Source organism: Lolium perenne, chromosome 7 (assembly GCF_019359855.2).
Source record: "Lolium perenne isolate Kyuss_39 chromosome 7, Kyuss_2.0, whole genome shotgun sequence".
Classification (NCBI taxonomy): domain Eukaryota; kingdom Viridiplantae; phylum Streptophyta; class Magnoliopsida; order Poales; family Poaceae; genus Lolium; species Lolium perenne.
This window is the reverse complement of record NC_067250.2, coordinates 85,301,538-85,310,835: the sequence shown is the minus strand read 5'-3', so window position 1 is coordinate 85,310,835 and position 9,298 is coordinate 85,301,538.

Genomic DNA, 9,298 nt, shown 5'->3' with positions numbered 1-9,298 from the left:
TTCGTCTTGTCTGAAGTAAGGGAGATCTACCACCTTATGGTTAAAGCATGCATATTGTTAGAGAAGAACATTGGGCCGCTAACTAAAGCCATGATCCATGGTGGAAGTTTCAGTTTTGGACATATATCCTCAATCTCAAATGAGAAAATTAATTGTTGTTACATGCTTATGCATAAAAGAGGAGTCCATTATCTGTTGTCTATGTTGTCCCGGTATGGATGTCTAAGTTGAGAATAATCAATAGCGAGAAATCCGATGCGAGCTTTCTCCTTAGACCTTTGTACAGGCGGCATAGAGGTACCCCTTTGTGACACTTGGTTAAAACATGTGCATTGCGATGATCCCGGTAGTCCAAGCTAATTAGGACAAGGTGCGGGCACTATTAGTATACTATGCATGAGGCTTGCAACTTGTAAGATATAATTTACATGACACATATGCTTTATTACTACCGTTGACAAAATTGTTTCTTGTTTTCAAAATCAAAGCTCTAGCACAAATATAGCAATCGATGCTTTTCCTCTTTGAAGGACCATTCTTTTACTTTTATTGTTGAGTCAGTTCACCTATCTCTCTCCACCTCAAGAAGCAAACACTTGTGTGAACTGTGCATTGATTCCTACATACTTGCATATTGCACTTGTTATATTACTCTATGTTGACAATATCCATGAGATATACATGTTACAAGTTGAAAGCAACCGCTGAAACTTAATCTTCCTTTGTGTTGCTTCAATGCTTCTACTATGAATTATTGCTTTATGAGTTAACTCTTATGCAAGACTTATTGATGCTTGTCTTGAAGTACTATTCATGAAAAGTCTTTGCTATATGATTCACTTGTTTACTCATGTCATTTACATTGTTTTGATCGCTGCATTCACTACATATGCTTTACAAATAGTATGATCAAGGTTATGATGGCATGTCACTCCAGAAATTATCTTTGTTTATCGTTTACCTGCTCGGGACGAGCAGGAACTAAGCTTGGGGATGCTGGTACGTCTCCGACGTATCGATAATTTCTTATGTTCCATGCCACATTATTGATGATATCTACATGTTTTATGCACACTTTATGTCATATTCGTGCATTTTCTGGAACTAACCTATTAACAAGATGCCGAAGTGCCGATTCTTTGTTTTCTGCTGTTTTTGGTTTCAGAAATCCTAGTAAGGAAATATTCTCGGAATTGGACGAAATCGACGCCCAGGGTCCTATTTTGCCACGAAGCTTCCAGAAGACCGAAGAGGAGACGAAGTGGGGCCACGAGGTGGCCAGACTATAGGGCGGCGCGGCCCAGGTCTTGGCCGCGCCAACCTGTAGTGTGGGCCCCTCGTGTGGCCCCCTGACCGGCCCTTCCGCCTACAAATAGCCTTCGTCGCGAAAACCCCAGTACCGATAGCCACGATACGGAAAACCTTCCAGAGACGCCGCCGCCACCAATCCCATCTCGGGGGATTCAGGAGATCGCCTCCGGCACCCTATCGGAGAGGGGAATCATCTCCCGGAGGACTCTACGCCGCCATGGTCGCCTCCGGAATGATGTGTGAGTAGTCTACCCCTGGACTATGGGTCCATAGCAGTAGCTAGATGGTTGTCTTCTCCCCATTGTGCTTAATTGTCGGGTCTTGTGAGCTGCCGAACATGATCAAGATCATCTATCTGTAATTCTATATGTTGTGTTTGTTTGGATCCAATGAATAGAGAATACTTGTTATGTTGATTATCAATTTATATCTATGTGTTGTTTATGATCTTGCATGCTCTCCGTTACTAGTAGATGCTCTGGCCAAGTAGATGCTTGTAACTCCAAGAGGGAGTATTTATGCTCGATAGTGGGTTCATGTCTCCGTGAATGCGGGAAGTGACAGAAATCTCTAAGATTATGGATGTGCTGTTGCCACTAGGGATAAAACATTGGTGCTATGTTCGAGGATGTAGTTACTGATTACATTACGCGCAATACTTAATGCAATTGTCTGTTGTTAGCAACTTAATACTGGAGGGGGTTCGGATGATAACCTGAAGGTGGACTTTTTAGGCATAGATGCATGCTGGATAGCGGTCTATGTACTTTGTCGTAATGCCCAATTAAATCTCACTATACTCATCATAATATGTATGTGCATGGTCATGCCCTCTTTATTTGTCAATTGCCCAACTGTAATTTGTTCACCCAACATGCTGTTTATCTTATGGGAGAGACACCTCTAGTGAACTGTGGACCCCGGTCCAATTCTCTATACTGAAATACAATCTACTGCAATACTGTTCTACTGTTTTCTGCAAACAATCATCATCCACACTATACATCTAATCCTTTGTTACAGCAAGCCGGTGAGATTGACAACCTCGCTGTTTCGTTGGGGCAAAGTACTTGGTTTGTGTTGTGCAGGTTCCACGTTGGCGCCGGAATCCCTGGTGTTGCGCCGCACTACATCTCGCCGCCATCAACCTTCAACGTGCTTCTTGACTCCTACTGGTTCGATAAACCTTGGTTTCTAACTGAGGGAAACTTACTGCTGTACGCATCACACCTTCCACTTGGGGTTCCCAACGGTCGCGTGCTGTACGCGTGTCACTCCGCCGGAGTTCTCCATCGCCACCGCCACCACGCCGTCTTGCTGCCGGATTCAAGGAGGAGCTACTACTTCCGCTGCCCGCTGGAACGGGGAGAAGGACGTCGTCTTCATCAACACCGAACGTGTGACCGAGTACGGAGGTGCTGCCCGATCGTGGCACCGTGATCAAGATCTTCTACGCGCTTTTGCAAGCGGCAAGTGATCGTCTACCACAGCAACAAGAGCCTCATCTTGTAGGCTTTGGAAATCTTCAAGGGTGAGTCTCGATCATCTCCTCGTTGCTCTCGTCTTCTAGATTGCATCTTGGCTTGGATTGCGTTCTCGCGGTAGGAAAATTTTTGTTTTCTATGCAACGAATCCCTACAGCTCCATCCCTGTTTCGCCGCCACCGTTTTCCAACTTGCTCACACACGCAACACAACCTTTTCCGATCTCACCATGAAAGATGGCGAATCGTGGTGGTGGACAGCCCAACAGGGGACGTCCGCCAGGAGGTCGAGGTGGATCAGGCTGGCAAGATGGTTTCGGCGCTGGCCTGGGGGCAATTATTTTCAAGGGGGGCCTAGCGGCACGACAAGCAGTGGTGCGGATGCTGGGGAAGGCAGTCAGCCAAATGTCTTCGGCGACGGAGTTTTTCGGGCTGGCGCGGCACGTTCCAGCAATGGTGGTGACCGTGACCGCCGTTACCACAACGGTTTCAACAATCAGCATGATGGGAGAAGAAACTATGGGTATAACAATTACAACTCAACTCGTCGCTTTGTTCCGAATAATAATGCTGGTGTTAGGAGTACCAATGGCGGGTATGCTGCTGTGGTACCTGGTCTGTCGGAGTTGCAGCAAAAGCTGGTCACCGAGGCGGCAGAAGCCTTCATGCGGCAGCTCGCTGGACGACCCGAGTTTCAGAACAATCAGAGCAATGAGCAGCAGATGGACAATAGGAATACTCAGCCAGTGTCTAATGTGGTTCGGAAGCCGGGTTTTGCAAGGGTGACGCCTGTGCAGTCTAATCCAAACTCGCTGCCACAATCACAGAGAGCCGAAGATGCTTTATTGCCTGTGGCTGGGATTGGTGGTAATGATAGTGTGGTTGATTTTGAAGGTATGAGGGAAGCTGAATTTGTAGCTGCTAATAAAAAGAAGGGCCCCAGTTGCTTTAGATGCAGACAACCTGGACATTTTTTGAATGACTGTGAGGTTATCTTATGTGATTGTTGTCAGATGCCCGATCATGCTACTAAAAACTGCCCTTTGCATAAGGCTCCGAGGAAAAGGTTAGCAATGTTTGGTATGGGGCATCCCGATTTGGCCTTTTGGGAGCTTCCTCTTTCCACTTCTGTTCGGCCAAGGGTCGAGAACACGCGCTTAGGGAGAGTGGAGGTGTCTGGTGGTACTTTATCAATAGCTGATCTTATTACACACTTACAGTGGGTGGTACCAGATAGTGCATATCAGTGGGAAGTTCAACAAATTGAAGAACATGTGTTTAAGGTGAATTTTCCTAGTAAGGTTGAATTAGTGCGGGTACAACACTTTTGGCGCTTTCATGTACCAGAGTCGACCATTATTTTGTCATTTGATTTCTGGAAGAAGGAGGTTGAGCCAGTTTGGGCGCCCGAGGATGTATGGGTGAGAGTGCATGGTTTACCACCAGTGGCGTTGGATGATTATCTTGCTCTTTGGGCTTTGGGAGATGTGTTTGGAAAGACTAAGGAGGTGGATATAGCCTTTACTCCACAGTATAATGTTTTGCGCATGCTCATTACTTGTCTGGATACTGCTCTCATACCAGATACTTGGGATCTTAAAATTAAAAATGAGTTTTTCAGATTAAGGTTTGAGGTGGAAGGGGGGAAACATGGTGTACCTTCCGATGTTACTATGTCAGAGGCTCCCGGGGATGGGGGGATGATGATCCTAAGGCTCCTGATAACCAGAAGAGGGATGATTTGGATAGAAATATTAAGAAAACTAAGAATGGGGGCGAGAATGATGCAAGCAACAATGGTTCTGGCACATCATCACCATTGAATGAGAATACAGTGGGGAAGAATGCTATGTTACTGTCACAATCCCAAGCAAATAGGTATGATACTACTTGTGCTGTTAAAAAATTTCAGTATGGTTCAAATCATTCGACTTTAAGTCCAAAATTTTTGTATAATTCTTTCAGCGAGGTCGCGAACAGGAAAGGCGAGTGTATGCCAAATTCTGTTGTCAATTCCCCAAAATTTTTGAAACCCAACGTACATACCCAGATTGGGCAGAAAGAAGTGGAGAAGGGCATCACCGGGGCTGGTCTCACGTCGATCGGAGGTGTGCATGTGGCGGTCACGCCGAGGCATGCAGATGAAGGCCGGGCCGTCACGGCGTCCGGCGCTCGGGCCGCAAATGCCGTTAGCCTACCTGTGGCGCCAGCGGGCCAAGCCTCTGGCCTAATGGGAGTGCAGCCGTATGCATGGCGCACGTCCCAAGGCCATGCAGCTGGGGGCAACGTCGATCACGCCGACTACTGTATCCAAGGTGAATAATTCTGTAGATGTTGTTGCTGGTTTAAACGCTTGTGAGTCGTTTTCCCAATCTAAAACATATGATGAACAGGGAAGTATGTTACCTGGTTCTACGGTGATTCATAAACAGAAGGAAGGGAAGAAGATAATGCAACACACTTATGAGCAGATTGTTGCATTCGGAGGGATTCAGGAGGAGGCAATGCGCGAGACGCGGTCGAGTGGAAGATTGCGGATGCAGAATAATGCGGATATGACGCAAATGGAGAGGGCGATGATGATCGCAAAGAGTCGCGATGACACGCCAGTGATAGGTATGTCACCAGTTAAACCAACATCGATTACAGCTTTCTCGGATGATCAAATAATTGATGATGCTAGATTATTGGGGGTTTCCTTAGGCACTCACTACAAGAAAAGTTGCCATGGCCGACGAAGTTGAAGTCGCGCCGTGGTTGCTGGTGTACCATGGCCGACGATTTTGGGTCTGTCCGTTGTGCATGTCAAAACATTTTTTTTCTCGTTTTTGAGGCCACCTAGCCCGACGAAAACGGCCAAAACGTTGCGTATGGTGGCCCGGGACGTGGTGCATCTCGAATTCTCGGGTTCGCCGGCCGAGTCAACGCAAATCCGCACCGCCGAGGGATGTAGGGCCCAGATGGCAGCCTCTCTGGCATTGTTTTTTTTCTCGATCGCGCCATCTCGTTCAACGCTCTCCGATCGAGCCGTTTACGATGCAGGATCATGGGTCCCGCATGTCATCCTCTATGAACCAAAATTCTTTCTATTCTTGGATTTTTTTGACCCCCTGATTTCTGGCTACTTCCTTTTTCTTTTGATCCCTTGTCGCCTTGGAAACGTTGACACCGCTGCTGCTAATTGGGACCCGCATGTCATCCTCTATGAGCAATCAACTTTCTTTTCTTGGAGTTTTTTTTGGCACCTCAAATTTGGTCACTTGCCTTTTTCTTTCGATCCCCTGCCGCCTCTCAAACGGTGATACCGCTGCTGTTAAATGGGACCCGCATGTCATCCTCTATGTACTATAAAACTTTCTTTTCTTGGATTTTTTTTGGCACCTCATATTTGGTCACTTACCTTTTTCTTTCGATCCCCTGCCGCCTCTCAAACGGTGAGACCGCTGCTGCTAAATGGGACCCGCATGTCATCCTCTATGTACTATAAAACTTTCTTTTCTAGGATTTTTTTTGGAACCTCATATTTGGTCACTTGCCTTTTTCTTTTGATCCCGTGCAGCCTCTCAAACGGTGATACCGTTGCTGCTAAATGGGACCCGCATGTCATCCTCTATGTACAATCAAGTTTCTTTTCTTGAATTATTTTTGGCTCCTGATATTTGGTCACTTGCATTTTTCTTTCGATCTCATGCCACGTTGAGGACCCTGCAGGCTCATGGGACCCGCATGTCATCCTCTATGTACAATAAAATTTCTTTTCTTGGATTATTTTTTGCTCCTGATATTTGGTCACTTGCCTTTTTCTTTCGATCCCGTGCAGCCTCTCAAATGGTGGTACCGCTGCTGCTAAATGGGACCCGCATGTCATCCTCTAGGTACACTCAAGTTTCTTTTCTTGAATTATTTTTGGCTCCTGATATTTGGTCACTTGCCTTTTTCTTTCGATCTCATGCCACGTTTGAAACGTTGAGGAACCTGCTGGCTCATGGGACCCGCATGTCATCCTCTATGTGCTATAAAAGTTTATTTTCTTGGGTTTTTTTTCACCCTCTGATTTTTGGCTATTTCCTTTTTCTTTTGATCCCCTGCCGCCTTGGAAATGTTGAGTAAGCTGCTGACTCATGGGACCCGCATGTCATTCTCTATGTACAATCAACTTTCTTTTTCTTTTGATCTCAAGCCGCATTTGAAACGTTGAGACCGCTGCTGCTAATTGGGACCCGCATGTCATCCTCTATGTACAATAAAGTTTTTTTCTTGGATTATCTTTGGCTCCTGATATTTTGTCACTTGCCTTTTTCTTTCGATCTCATGCCGCCTTTGAAACGTTGAGTAAGCTGCTGGCTCATGGGTCCCGCATGTCATCCTCTACGAACAATAAAAGTTTCCTTTCTTGGAGTTATTTTTGACCCCTAATTTCTGGCTATTTGCCTTTTTCTTTTGATCTCCTGCCCCCTTTGAAACGATGACGACGCAGCTAGCAGGTCGGTCCCACATGTCATCCTCTGTGAACAATAAAAGTTTCCTTTGATGGATTTATTTTGAACCCCTAATTAATTTCGGGATATTTCCTTTTTTCCTTTGAGCCGCTGCCGCCTTGGAATCGTTGAGGATGCTGCTGCCTCATGGGTCCCGCATGTCATCCTCTCAGAACGGTAAATGTTTCTTTTCTTGGATTTTGTTGACCAAACGATTTTTGGCTTATTTTTTCTTTCGATCTCCTGCAGCCTTTAAAACGTTCGTGGCGCCGCTGGCTCACGGGTCCCACATGTCAACCTCTATGAACAATAAACGCCGAGGATCTTGCTGCCTCATGGGTCCCGCATGTCATCCTCTCGGAAACGAAAATGTTTCTTTTCTTGTATTTTTTACCAACAGATTTTTGGTTTATTTTTTCTTTCCATCCCCCGCCGCCTTTAAAACGTTGACGACGCCGTGGCTCATGGGTCCCCGATGTCAGCCTCCCCGTACAAGAAACATGTGATATCTTGATTATTTTGCGAGACAATAAACATTGTATTTCGCTCACGAGCTATTACAAACGGATAAATTAAATCTTTATTTTTACATAAACAAACTTATATGTTGAATCTCCTTGTTTTGTGTTTTTGCGAAGCATAGGACTTTCCTGTTTTTTTTAGAAAAATCCAAACTTTCCTGTTTTGGAGTGGGCTGAAATTGTACGAGTCAAAAGGCCCAGCAGATAGTTCGAAGGCCCGAGATGTCCGAGATGCAGCCCAATTGAAATCTTTCTTTTCTTGGATTTTTTTCACCCCCTGATTTCTGTCTACTTCATTTTTCTTTTGGTCCTGTGCCGCCTTGGAAATGTTGAGACCGCTGCTGCAAAATGGGACCCGCATGTCATCCTCTATGTACAATAAAATTTCTTTTCTTGTATTATTTTTGGCTCCTGATATTTGGTCACTTGCCTTTTTCTTTCAATCTCATGCCGACTTTGAAACGTTGAGGAAGCTGCTGGCTCATGGGTCCCGCATGTCATCCTCTATGAACAATAAAAGTTTCCTTTGTTGGATTTAGTTTTTACCCCTAATTTCTGGTTATATGCCTTTTTCTTTTGATCCCCTGCCCCCTTTGAAACCATGACGACGCAGCTGGCAGGTCGGTCCCACATGTCATCCTCTATGAACAATAAAGGTTTCCTTTGATAGATTTATTTTTTACCCTAATTAATTTCTGGCTATTTCCTATTTTTATTTTGATCCCCTGCCGCCTTGGAATAGTTGAGGATCTTTCTTGTCTCATGGGTCCCGCATGTCATCCTCTCAGAAAGGTAAAAGTTTCATTTCTTGGATTTTGTTTACCAACTGATTTTTGGCTTTTTTTTGTTTCGATCTCCTGCCGCCTTTAAAACGTTGACGACGCTGCTGGCTCATGGGTCCCCAATGTCAGCCTCCCCGTACTGCAAATCCTCTTTCTGTAAAGGTTGTATTTCTAGCTAGATAGCTAAGGTGGATTCGAATCTGCCGTGGTTCAGGCAGCTCAGGTAAGCCTTCTTGCACTGATTAATGGAACTAATGTATAGCAAGGTCAAGACATGTGGCTTGGTGTAATGAATCTATTTGAATCATGTTGTGGCCGGATTCAATCTGATAGTTCTCTAACAGGTCAGCCAAAATAGAAATTAAGTTTTTTTCTAAAACGGAAATGCAAATTAAGATGAACACAAACATTAGTTATCATAATAGCTGATCATACATACATACTTGCTAAGAGCAAAAGCTTGCCAGAGTTTTACCACCCATACAATTAATTAGCAGTTCAGATAAGATAACCTTATATAAGTATAACTACAAATGCATTTGCTAAGGGCTCATGGGACAATAGAACTAGACAACCGCAAACTTGATGACCAGCATGTCACAGCGGCATCGAAAGATCTTGACCTTCAACTTTGATCCAATGCGAAGTTTGGCACCGTCAATGAACTTTTTCCACCTGGAAGTAACAGCCAAGCGGCCATCTGTGGGACTGACGGAGTACCGT